This window comes from Phyllobates terribilis, unplaced genomic scaffold (genome assembly GCF_046119375.1).
Source record: "Phyllobates terribilis strain yellow unplaced genomic scaffold, ASM4611937v1 Scaffold_343__1_contigs__length_2019054, whole genome shotgun sequence".
Lineage (NCBI taxonomy): Eukaryota > Metazoa > Chordata > Amphibia > Anura > Dendrobatidae > Phyllobates > Phyllobates terribilis.
Window position 1 is genome coordinate 635,514 of NW_027363103.1, and position 13,490 is coordinate 649,003.

The window sequence follows — 13,490 nt, forward strand, 5'->3', positions numbered from 1 at the left end:
TCACGAAGTCATAGTTGGAGAGACGGGCCATCCACCGCTGTTCCAGGGCACCCAGTCTTGCATTGTCCAGGTGTGTCAACGGGTTGTTGTCCGTGTACACGGTGAACTTTGCGGAGGCCAGGTAATGCTTGAAGCGTTCCGTCACGGCCCACACCACCGCCAAGAATTCTAGCTTGAAGGAGCTGTAATTCTCCGGGTTCCTCTCGGTGGGCCTCAGCTTCCGGCTGGCGTATGCGATCACCCGTTCTCTGCCCTGTTGGTTTTGGGACAATACGGCTCCCAGTCCCACATTACTGGCATCTGTGTGGAGAATGAAAGGCTGGCCATAATCAGGGTAGGCCAGGATCTCATCCCCTGTGAGGGCCATCTTTAGCTGGCGGAAGGACTCCTCTTCCGGTTTATCCCACTTGAAGGGCGGCTTTTGCCTCCTGGACTTAGACTGTCCGATCAGGAGGTCCTGCATAGGAGCTGCCATCTTGGTGAACCCGGGGATGAATCTTCGGTAGTAGCCTAACAACCCGAGAAACTGTCTCACCTCTTTGATGCTCGAGGGGCTTGGCCAGCTCTTGATTGCCGTGACCTTGTCAGGGTCGGGGGCCACTCCTTCCGCGCTTACCACGTGCCCTAGGCACTGGACCTTTGGTTTCAGCAGGTGACACTTCGATGGTTTCACCTTCAGGCCATAGCCTGCCAGGGCTTCGAACACCTCGGCCAGGTGCTTCAGATGGTCCTCGTAGGTCTTCGAATAGACAATCACGTCGTCCAGGTAAAGGAGGACCGTCTCGAAGTTTCGGTGCCCTAGACAGCATTCCATCAGCCGCTGGAAGGTCCCTGGTGCGTTGCAGAGCCCGAAAGGCATGCAGTTGAATTTGCTCAGTCCCATCGGGGTGGTGAAGGCGGTGTTCTCCTTGTCAGCCTCTGCCACAGGAACCTGCCAGTACCCGCTAGTAAGGTCCAAAGTAGAAAAGAAGTTAGCTGATTTTAGTGCGGCTAAAGACTCCTCTATTCTAGGCAGCGGATATGCGTCTTTGTGAGTGATACAGTTGATTTGTCTATAGTCGACGCACATTCTCATGGTGCCGTCTTTCTTTTTGACCAGAACCAAGGGGGCTGCCCAGGGGCTACAGCTGTCTCTAATAACCCCAGCTTCTTTCATCTCTCTTAGCATGCCCCTTGCGTTCTGATAATGTGCAGGAGGTACAGGTCTGTGCCTCTCTTTTATCGGTGGGTGGCTCCCTGTGGGGATGTGGTGTTCTATCCCCTTTACTCTGCCGAAGTCTAGCGGGTGCTTACTAAAGACTCTCTCGTACTCCTGTACCACCCGGTATACTCCTTGTTTTTGGTGCAGGGGAGTGGAGTCAGCACCCACGTGGAGTTTCTGGCACCAGTCCTCCTTTTGTTTCTGGGAGCCATTACCCTCCGCCTGAGGAGATGGAGGCAAGGGTTCCACGGCCCTGATAGCTTTGTGTTCGACCACAAACAGCTTGGCGAGTGTAGCGTACCTGGGTAAGTGTACCTCCCTCTCCCCAATGTTGAGGATGCGGACGGGCACCCTCCCATGACGGACATCAACCACCCCCCGGGCTGTCAAAATGGTGGGCCTGCTGTCTGAGTACACGGGTTCTACCATGGCTTGGTAGTCTCTACCTCTCAACCCGATTGCAGTCCGACACCAGATCATCATTTCACTTTTGGGAGGCATGGAAATGGGGAATGGGTCACTCAGTCTTACGCTACCGATCTCACCACCAGACAGTTCTACCTGCTGCCGTCTCATCAGGGCCTTTATCTCCTTGTTGAGGACTCTCTGTTGGCTGGAACTAGCATTCACCGCCACCTGTTGTAAGATTACAATTACCTCTGAAAGACAATTTTCAATTACATTAGTACCCACAGTTATTTTAGGGTGACTTTCACGACGGTCAATGTCCACAATAATCACTCCCTGTGCCGGTAGTTCAACTTTACCAATCTTAATGGTCATCTCCTTGAACCCCATCTGCGGCACGGGTAAGCCATTACTGGCGATGATGCTCAAGTTACCGTCTGGATACCGTGTGATATCAGCATCAGTCCAATACTGCTTAAAAAGTACATAAGGGATAGTGGTTACTTGTGACCCAGTATCCAGCAAGGCGCTCATGGGGATACCGTCCAGCACCACGGGTAAAACCGGGCGCCCCCCAACGTACTTATTACGCCAATTGTAAGGGCCTGGTGATCTTATGCCTGGGGGTTGGCCCTCTGCCCCAGGTTGGACCCGTTTAAATTACAGTACCTGGAAATGTGTCCGGGCTGGTTGCATCGACGGCAAATGGGCTGTCCATCCTCTGCGTAGCGGTCTGTGGGCCTCCCTCGGAACGACGGGATCCTCCTCTGTCGACGCCATGGGACATCCTCCGGACTTGAAGCCAGCTCGATGGGTCTTGACGGGTCCACTTGCAACGCCTGGACGGTCCTGGTCAACGCCGCGACGCTCCTGGTCAGCTCCTGGACTTGTTGGTGCAGATCTTTCGACGGGGCTTGGTTCAGGGCCTGTGCATCAGCCTCCACGGAGTCCATAGAGGAGGGCGCCGCCTCCTGGTGGTAAGTGATAGCAGGGCGCCGGGGGTTTATAGCGCCACTGGCTGCAGATTCACGGAGCACCCTTATGGCCCTGTCCTTAAATTGGGCAAAGGTCAGGTCGAGGTTCTGAAAGAACATGAGGCGCAGTTGGGCCCTGTGGGCGCTAGACAGCAGACCTTCTATGAATTGTTCTGTTAGCAGCTTATCCGTTTCCTGCACACTGCCAGGGTCAGTTTGTTGAATAGCCCTCAAGGCTTCCTGCAGATTTAGGGCATAGTCTCTGATGCTGTCCTGTGCCCGCTGCTTACATCCATAGAACCTCATTTTAATCTCAGCGGAGGTACGTGTGTCAAAGGTACCCCGCAGCCGGGCCAGAATACCCTTCACAGTCCTTTTCTCCTCAGTGGGCCATGATTTTACCTCCCGCTGGGCTGCGCCAGTTAACTGCCCTGTTAATATGCTGACCTTCTGTTCCTCTGTCAGGGGGTAAACGTGGAAGAAACTGTATAGCCTTTCCTTGAAGTCAGTTAGGGCATGGGGCTCCCCTGAGTATTTGGGCAGCCAGGCCGCTCCAGGGATGTAGGGCAAGGAAAAGGGCATCACCGCTGCCGCAGTTGCGTTGGTGGTAGTGGGCGCCTCTGTGTTCTTCATCTTCCTCCCCCCCTAGTTACGCGTGGCCTACCTTCCGACGATCCTCTTCTGTAGGCCGCGGCTCCGCTGCTGCTGCTATGGACGAGGACCTGGCGTCGCGTCCTGATGACGTCAGCGTCGCTCTCTCTCCCTTCCAGGACCTTGCGCAGCGTCGGTGCGTGGGGCGGAGCTTCGGAACTCGCGCGGTTTTGATGTCCACGCCCCTCTTCTTCCCGCGCGGCGTCCTGAAGATGGCGTCCGATGGCGGGAAGCAGCTGCGGATGGCGGGAAGGCGGCAGAAGACGGCAGGAAACGGTCCAAGATGGCGTCCGATGGCGGGAATCGGCTCCGGATGGCGGGAAAAGACTCCAGACGGCGGGAAACCACAGTTAAGTTATAAAAGTCTTTTTCAGGCACGCAGTACCCGGTGGTTGCGGGCACGAAATCCTGCCGACTACGCCAAAGCTGACTCGCCCCCTGGGCCGTGCGGCACTCGGATCCGGGCAATAGGGAGACGATGGGGGTAGTAGTGGCGACCCGGTTCCGTGGCTCAGGGTGGTCAGGCCAATGGTAGTCTGCTATGTTCTGCTGATAATGTCCGACTACGCCACCCATGGATTGCGGTTATTAGGAACCGCCGCTGCATGCAGACCGCTGGGGCTGATGAGGTGTGCAGCTAGGGTAGTGTGACTCTCCACGGGAAGAGTGCGGCCCCAGGGCAGTATAATGGATGTTGGGAGTGATGGTAGTGGGAGTCCCAGTGCTGATAGTGCTGGAGGAGCAAGGAGCACACAGACAACAGGTTGCAGTCTAGGGTCTTTACTAAACAGGTAAACTGACCCACAAACAGTCCCGGCTAGGAGGGGACCTGGATGTCTGAGAGCAACGGGGAAATTGGCCCTGGTCAGGGTGAGGGTGTAGGCCTACCGTGCTTTCTGCGCTCCTTCTGGCTATCTCCTCCTGATAGGGTAACAGCCCACGTTTCCGAGCTTTCCGTGTTTTCTCGCCTGTATGGCCTGCGACGTGGGTTCCTTTCTGCTCCCAGCCTTGTATGGCTTTACTGGTCCCTTCTGTTGTGGCAGGGCCTCCAGGCTTCTTAGGCCAAGGAATATACAGTCCCTTGCGGACTGGTTCTCTGCTGGGGGATGTGGAATCCTTCCAGCCTCAGACACCAAACTCTGGTAGATTAAGTCTGTTATCTGCCAAGACAGGCTCTCTTCGCCTCTTGTCTCTGGCTTGTGGCTCTCCTCCTGCCACACTTCCTCTTAGGTGCAGTGCAACTGTCTGTCCCTGCTCTGCTGAGACACGTCTCAGTCCTGAGACAGGTCATCTGGGTTCTCTCTAACCCTGACCTCAGCACCAGCTTTTATAGGGGCAGCCTGCTCCCCCTACTGGCCTGAGACAGGAGGCATTGCATGCTAATGTTCCCCTGACTAGAGAACCTCCCCCCTGCTCTCAGACACAGCTTTAATTACACTTGTGGCATCCAGGCCAGGGTGACACACATGTACACTTACACTACACACGTGGTCAAAACTGTTGGTACCCCTCGTTTAATGAAAGAAAAACCCACAATGGTCACAGAAATAACTTGAATCTGACAAAAGTAATAATAAATTAAAAATCTATGAAAATGAACAAATGAAAGTCAGACATTGCTTTTCTGCTTCCACAGAATAAAAAAAATAAAATAAACTGATGAAACAGGCCTGGACAGAAATGATGGTTCTTCTTAACTTTATATTTTGCTGAACAACCTTTTGAGGCAATCACTGCAATCAAACAACTCCTGTAACTGTCAATGAGACTTCTGCACCTCTCCACAGGTATTTTGGCCACTCCTCATGAGCAAACTGCTCCAGTTGTCTCATGGTTGAAGGTTGCCTTTTCCAGACGGCATGTTTCAGCTCTTTCCAAAGATGCTCAATAGGATTTAGGTCAGGGCTCATAGAAGCCACTTCAGAATAGTCCAATGTTTTCCTCTTAGCCATTGTTGGGTGTTTTTAGCTGTGTGTTTTGGGTCATAATACTGTTGCAAGACCCATGACCTGCGACTGAGACCACGCTTTCTGACACTGGGCAGCACATTTCTCTCTAGAATCCCTTGATAGTCTTGAGATTTCATTGTACCCTGCACAGATTCAAGACACCCTGTGCCAGATGCGGCAGACCAGCCCCAAAACATAAAAGAGACTCCTCCATGTTTCACAGTAGGGACAGTGTTCTTATCTTGATATGCTTCATTTTTCCATCTGTGAACATAGAGCTGATGTGCCTTGCCAAAAACTTCCATTTTTGTCTCATCTGTCCATAGGGCATTCTCCTAAAAGCTTTGTGACTTGTGAACATGTAGTTTGGCAAATTCCAGTCTGGCTTTTTTATGATTTTTTTTCAATAATGGTGTACTCCTTGGTCGTCTCCCATGAAGTCCACTTTAGATCAAACAATGACGGATGGTACGATCTGACACTGATGTTCCTTGAGCTTGAAGTTCACCTTTAATCTCTTTAGAAGTTTTCCTGGGCTCTTTTGTTACCATTCATATTATTCGTCTCTTTGATTTGTTATCAATTTTCCTCCTGCGGCCACGTCCAGGGAGGTTGGCTACAGTCCCATGGATCTTAAATTTCTGAATAATATGTGCAACTGTAGTTACAGGAACATCAAGCTGCTTGGAGATGGTCTTATAACCTTTACCTTTAACATGCTTGTCTATAATTTTCTTTCTAATCTCCTGAGACAACTCTTTCCTTTGCTTCCTTTGGTCCATGTTGAGTGTGGTACACACCATGTCACCAAACAGCACAGTGAGTATCTGTAGCCCTATATACAGGCCCACTGACTGATTACAAGATTGTCGACACCTGTGATGCTAATTAGTGGACACAACTTGATTTAACATGTCCCTTTTGTCACATTATTTTCAGGGGTACCATCATTTCTGTCCAGGCCTATTTCAAGAGTTTAATTTTTTTTTAAATTCTGTGGAAGCAGGGTTGAAAAGCAATGTCTGTCTTTCATTTGTTCATTTTCATCTATTTTTAATTTATTATTACTTTTGTCAGATTCAAGTTTTTTCTGTGACCATTGTGGGTTTTTCTTTCATTAAACGAGGGGTACCAACAATTTTGACCACGTGTGTATATAGTATATACAGAGCTCCTGTGTATGTCACTGGTGATCACTGTATTACCTATACACTATATACAGAGCTCCTGTCTATAATGTCACTGGTGATCACTGTGTTACCTGTACACTGACACTATATACAGAGCTCCTGTGTATAATGTTGCTGGTGGTAATAACAGTGTTGTTAGTATTGTGGTTTTGTATTCATGATCAGTATTGTAGTATTTGGTCACCTTGGGGTGGTAATATATGGTCTGGTCATAGTTTGGCCATATTTGTTCCTTGTATGTGGTATTATTCGGTCACTATGTAGTGGTAATATGTGATCTAGTCAAGGTGTGGCGATATTTGTCCCTTTTGTATGTGGTATTATTGGTGTTGATATAGTGGACTGTGTTGTGTATGGCGGTCATTTTATTCTCGCTGATCTTAACTAGGAAAAGATTTTTTTCCATTAGGCCACAGCCCCACCATCAGTATTTGGTCAGTATTTTTCTCAGGAGTGGCTGCCGAAACCAGGAATGGTTGATTAATGCAGAATTGGTGACTTGTTTCTATTATACCTTTTCTCTGATTGTTCATCACCTGTTTTGGCTCCCACTCCTGAGAAAAAATACTGACTGGACACTGACCGAATACTGATAGTAGGGCCGTGGCCTTAGCGATTAAATACTTGGACCAGAGCGGCAGAGATGCACTTACAGGGGTTCTCCGGTGAAAACAAGTAATCACCTCTCCACAGGATCATTGATAATATTGATTGGTGGGGGTCTGACTGCTTGCACACACCAGCAGAATGTGGAGCTTTTCTCCCCATTAGACTGGAGCGGCATGTGAGATGCGACCACTGATCCATTCATTCTCTCAGTGGCTGTGAGCGCTGCTCTTTTTTGCAAGTCTCTAAGAGAATGAATAGAGCTGCGGTCAGACGTCCCACCTGCCGCAGCATTTTAAAATAGGGATAAGTGTTCTGTCAGGGATAAAACTTCCCCATTCTTCCGATAGGTGCGTTTTCCAATGTTCGGAAACAAATGCTCAATAAGTGATCACCTATCCTGTAGAGCCCATGGATCGGTGATAACTTGTTTTAACTAGTGTTGAGCGAGTATGTTCTGTCCGAGTATGCTCGGGCCGAGCGCCGAGTATTTACAGCTGCTCGGTGATATGGTTGAATCGCTCCCGTGTGCATGATTTGCAACTGTTTGACAGCTTTAACCCCTTAACGACATGTCACGTATTAGTACGCGCATGTCGTTATCCTCCGGTTCAGTGAGGGCTCCGGCGCTGAGCCCGCACTGAACCAAGCACATGTCAGCTGATTATTACAGCTGACATGTGCCCGCAACAGGCTCGGGTGGAATCGTGATCCACCAGCGGCTGTTAACATATTAAATGCCGCTGTCAATCTCCAACAGCGGCATTTAATGCGCGCTTCCTGGAAGCGCGTCACTTACCCCGCCCATCGGCGACCCCGTCACATGATCGCGGGTCGGCGATGTGTGGTCATGACAACCCTGGGTCTGCAGCAGACACCAGTGGTTGTAATGATCCTGTCGCTATGAGCGCCATCTAGTGGTCGGCGCTCATAGGACAGGACCATTTCTGCTGCATACAGGGGAACTGCTGGTCCCCTGTATGTAGCAGAGGCGATCGGACAGTTGCTGCTTCAAGTCTCCTATGGAGACTACAGAAGCAAGCAAAAAGTGAAAAAAAAAAGTTTTAAAAAATATGAAAAAAAATAAAAAAATTTAAAAGTTTAAATCACCCCCTAAAATCATAAAATAAACCCCACATACACATATTTGGCATTGCCGCGTTCAGAATCGCCTGATCTATCAATATAAAAATAGAATTAATGCGATCGGTAAATGGCGTAATGAGAAAAAAATTCTAAACGCCAGAATTACGTTTTTTGGTCACCGTAAAATTGCAATAAAATGCAATAACGGGCGATCAAAACATCGGATCTACCCCAAAATAGCATCTATAAAAACTTCAGCTCGGTTCACAAAAAATAAGCCCTCACCCTGCCCCAGATCCCGAAAAATGGAGACGCTACGGGTCTTGGAAAATGGCACCATTTTTTTTTTTTTTACCAAACTTTGGAATTTTTTTTCATCACTTAAATAAAAAAGAACCTATACATGTTTGGTGTCTACGAGCTCTTAATGACATGGAGAATAATAATGGCAGGTCAGTTTTAGCATTCAGTGGACGTGGTAAAAAAAATAAAAAAAAACCTCAGTGGTATTGCACTTTTTTTGCAATTTCACGGCGCTTGGAATTTTTTTCCCGTTTTCCCGTACACGGCATGGTAAAACTAGTAATGGCGTTAAAAAGTACAACTCGTCCCGCAAAAAATAAGCCCTAACATGGCCATATTGACTAAAAAATAAAAACGCTATGGCTCTGGGAACAAGGGGAGCAAAAAGCGAAAATGCAAAAACGGAAAATGCTCCGCGGCTTAAGGGGTTAATACATGTGAGGAATGTCTATTTCTTACACATTCCTCACATGTATTAAAACCGTCAAACAGTCGCAAATCATGCACACGGGAGCGATTCAACCATATCACCGAGCAGCTATAAATACTCGGAGCTCGGCCCGAGCATACTCGCCGAAAGGGTTAACAGAACATACTCGCTCAACACTAGTTTTAACCAAAGAAGCCCTTTAATGCAAACATGTCCATCCCAATTAGAGTGTCGCCCAGTAGATGTGCAGGAGCCGCCAGTCAATGCTCCACTATAACAGCGAGAGCGGATAACAGATATTTGCATCTTGCTGTAGGTGGGCCCCTAGAGTTAATTTCCCCTGTGGGCCCCAGACACCGCAGTCCGACCCTGGTCATCAATATCAGATCAGTGAGGTTCCAACACACGGCCCCCTCACCAATAAGACAGCAGCTGGAAATACTCAGCGTAGAGACCAAACAGCACAGCGCTGTACACTGTGTAGTGGCCGATCTTGGTACTGCAGCTCCTATTGAAATGATTGTGATCTGAGCTGTAGTACCTGAAACCAGCCATTGCACAGTGTGCGGAGCTGTGCTATTCCAGCTCTTAACACTGTGTACATCATCTTGCAGAAGTAGCTGATGTCTGGGGATTTCAGGTGTCAGACCCCCACTAATCACTGTATGAGTTCTGCTCTACTCCTTTATTAAAGGGGTGGTCTTGTGTTCCTCTCATCAGAAGCTGAAGATTTACAGTTCTGGCCGGTGGCTTGGCTGAGCCGCTTGTCTGAATTGTGCCCTCTTGCATTCTGCGGGCAGAGGCGGCTTTGCCTCTGCAGAATGGGACAGGCACAGGGGCGCTGAAGTCCACCAGTCTGCAAGTGAGCGCTTCTTGCCAAGGAGACCAGCCACTTCTCAGGTGGTCAGTAACCATAGCAATGAGCTGTACACTGCAGAATTAAAAATCGCAAAGTTTCTTGTTTTTACAAGCTCTTTGCAATCTTAGCCTTTTAATACATTCATTTTATTTAGTTATATATTTATTTTACTCTCTTATATAGCGCCGTTAGATTTCGTAGCACCTTACAGACATTATCATCACTGTCCCCATTGGGGCTCACAATATGAATTCCCTATCAGTATGTCTTTGGAGTGTGGGAGGAAACCGGAGAACCCGGAGGAAACCCACACAAACACGGGGAGAACATACAAACTCCTTGCAGATGTTGTCCTTGCTATTATATGAACCCAGCCCCACAGCGTTAATCATTGACCCACCATGTTGCCCACATTCCTCGGCTTTTTTAAGATTTTCTGCAATGAATAAGAACACTGAAGAAAATCTAGATTGATCAACATTTCCTATCACAAATGCAGTTGCTGCAAAACTTGTACATAGTCCTGTTCCCAGCTGAAAATTGGATACAAATGTATCTTGTGTAGACAATGCTCTGTGAGCTAAATAGCCGGGATCCACTGCTACAAGGCAGGAAACAGATTCTGCTGATGGGTTCTGCTCCCAGAGCATTATTCAGCCCGGACATCTCAGCTCAGAGCAAAACCAGCTATAAGGCTGTGTGCACACCTAGCAGATTTGATGCAGATTTACATGCGTTTTTTCTGCCAGAGAGAAGCGTTTTCACATGCGTTTTTTCAAGCACTTTTCCAAGCAATTTTGAGCATCACTTGGAAAAGTGCTTGACAAGTTGATCACACAATATAAATCCATGCAACCGACATGGATCTATAATGTGTGAACAACTTAGATGCTTTAAATGCAGCATCTATAGTAAAAAAAAGAAAACGTTAATAAATAAAAAAAAAACAACGGTATATTCACCTCTCCGGCGGCCCCCGGTCTGCTCTCCGGTCTCCTCCGGTCTGCTCCCGGCCGCGTCTTCTCTCTTCAGCGTCCTGCAGTGTACGGTCAGGACCTGCGGTGACGTCATTTAGTCAGCTGATGGTCACGCGACCATCACCTGATGCCGACGTCAGCGGTCATGCGACCATCACCTGACTAAATGACGTCACCGCAGGTCCTGACAGTACAGACAGCAGACCGGAGGAGACCGGAGAGCAGACCGGGGGCCGCCGGAGAGGTGAATATACAGGTTTTGTTTATTTTTAACTTATTTATTTCTTTTTTTCACCGCGTGGTAGCCGGGATGAAGAGGAGTTGTAGTCTCGTCTTCCTCCCAGATACCACACGCATCGCGAATAAGCTTCAGCGTAATCGCAGTAGAAATGGTCATGCTGCGTTTTGCAAAGTAATGCGAATTCGGCGCGCAAATTAGCGCATCATGTGCACAGCACATCCGAATTCACATGGCTTTGCATGGCAGACTGTTTTACAAGCGTTTTCGCGGCCGTAAAAACGCCGCAAAAACGCTACAAAAACGCTACGTGGGCACATAGCCTAAGGCTGTGTGACCACGACGCGTATTTTAAGCGTTTCCGCATGGCAAAAACGCTGCAGAAACGCTTAAAAACGCATGTTAGAAGGCCTGCCATGTTCCCCAATGATAGTCCGCATGTGCTGTGCACATGCTGCGGAAATTTCCACTGCGGATTATCATTGCGGAAAAAAACGCAGCACTACCAATTATTTCGCGTAAGCGCTGCTTTTTCGCCGCCATTGACTTGCATTGGAACAAATGGATTCCGCTTCACTAGATAAGCACATGCGGAATACATGCGTTCAATGTGCGGATGGTACCCGGGTGTGGAGGATGGGAGACTCTCCTCCGGACCCGGGTACCATAGAACCTGTCAAAATAAAGAATGAAATAAAAAATAAATGTTATATTTACCTTCTGACGGCCCCCGCTGCGCTCGTCCTCCCATGTCGGCAGCTCGCGATGGACTGAAGGACCAGCGCTGACGTCATAGTCATGTGACGGCAGGTCCTTCAGTGTACCGCGATCTGCCGGCAGCCAGGACGGAGCGAAGCAAGACTGCGGGGGCCATCGGAAGGTAAGTATAGATTTATTTTTTTATTTTTAACCAGTCGTTGGGGTCACACTATATAAATCCATGCCGTTTTCATGGATTTCTATAGTGTGACCAAGTTGACAAGCACTTTCCAAGTGATGCTAAAATCGCTTGTAAAGCGCTTGTCAACCCGCATGCGGAAATGCATGTGAAGAACGCTCCACTTCTGCATGTCCCTGGCAGGAAAAACGCATGTACAATCCGCATATACAATCCGCATGTACAATCCGCATATACAATCCGCATGTACAATCCGCGTGTACAATCCGCATGTACAATCCGCGTGTACAATCCGCATGTACAATCCGCGTGTACAATCGGCATATACAATCCGCATGTACAATCCGCATGTACAATCCGCATGTACAATCCGCATGTACAATCCGCATATACAATCCGCATGTACAATCCGCATGTACAATCCGCATATACAATCCGCATGTACAATCCGCATATACAATCCGCATGTACAATCCGCATGTACAATCCGCATATACAATCCGCATGTACAATCCGCATGTACAATCTGCATATACAATCCGCATGTACAATCCGCATATACAATCCGCATGTACAATCCGCGTGTACAATCCGCGTGTACAATCCGCGTGTACAATCCGCGTGTACAATCCGCATATACAATCCGCATGTACAATCCGCATGTACAATCCGCATGTACAATCTGCATGTACAATCCGCATGTACAATCCGCATGTACAATCCGCATATACAATCCGCATGTACAATCCGCATGTACAATCCGCGTGTACAATCCGCGTGTACAATCCGCATATACAATCCGCATGTACAATCCGCGTGTACAATCCGCATATACAATCCGCATGTACAATCCGCATGTACAATCCGCATATACAATCCGCATGTACAATCCGCGTGTACAATCCGCGTGTACAATCCGCATATACAATCCGCATGTACAATCCGCGTGTACAATCCGCATGTACAATCCGCGTGTACAATCCGCGTGTACAATCCGCATATACAATCCGCATGTACAATCCGCATGTACAATCCGCATGTACAATCCGCATGTACAATCTGCATGTACAATCCGCATGTACAATCCGCATGTACAATCCGCATATACAATCCGCATGTACAATCCGCATGTACAATCCGCGTGTACAATCCGCATGTACAATCCGCATGTACAATCCGCATATACAATCCGCATGTACAATCCGCATGTACAATCCGCGTGTACAATCCGCGTGTACAATCCGCATATACAATCCGCATGTACAATCCGCGTGTACAATCCGCATATACAATCCGTATGAACAATCCGCGTGTACAATCCGCGTGTACAATCCGCATATACAATCCGCATGTACAATCCGCGTGTACAATCCGCGTGTACAATCCGCATATACAATCCGCATGTACAATCCGCGTATACAATCCGCATATACAATCCGCATGTACAATCCGCGTGTACAATCCGCATATACAATCCGCGTGTACAATCCGCGTGTACAATCCGCGTGTACAATCCGCATGTACAATCCGCATGTACAATCCGCATGTACAATCCGCATGTACAATCCGCATGTACAATCCGCGTGTACAATCCGCGTGTACAATCCGCATATACAATCCACATATACAATCCGCATGTACAATCCGCGTGTACAATCCGCATATACAATCCGCATGAACAATCCGCGTGTACAATCCGCGTGTACAATCCGCATATACA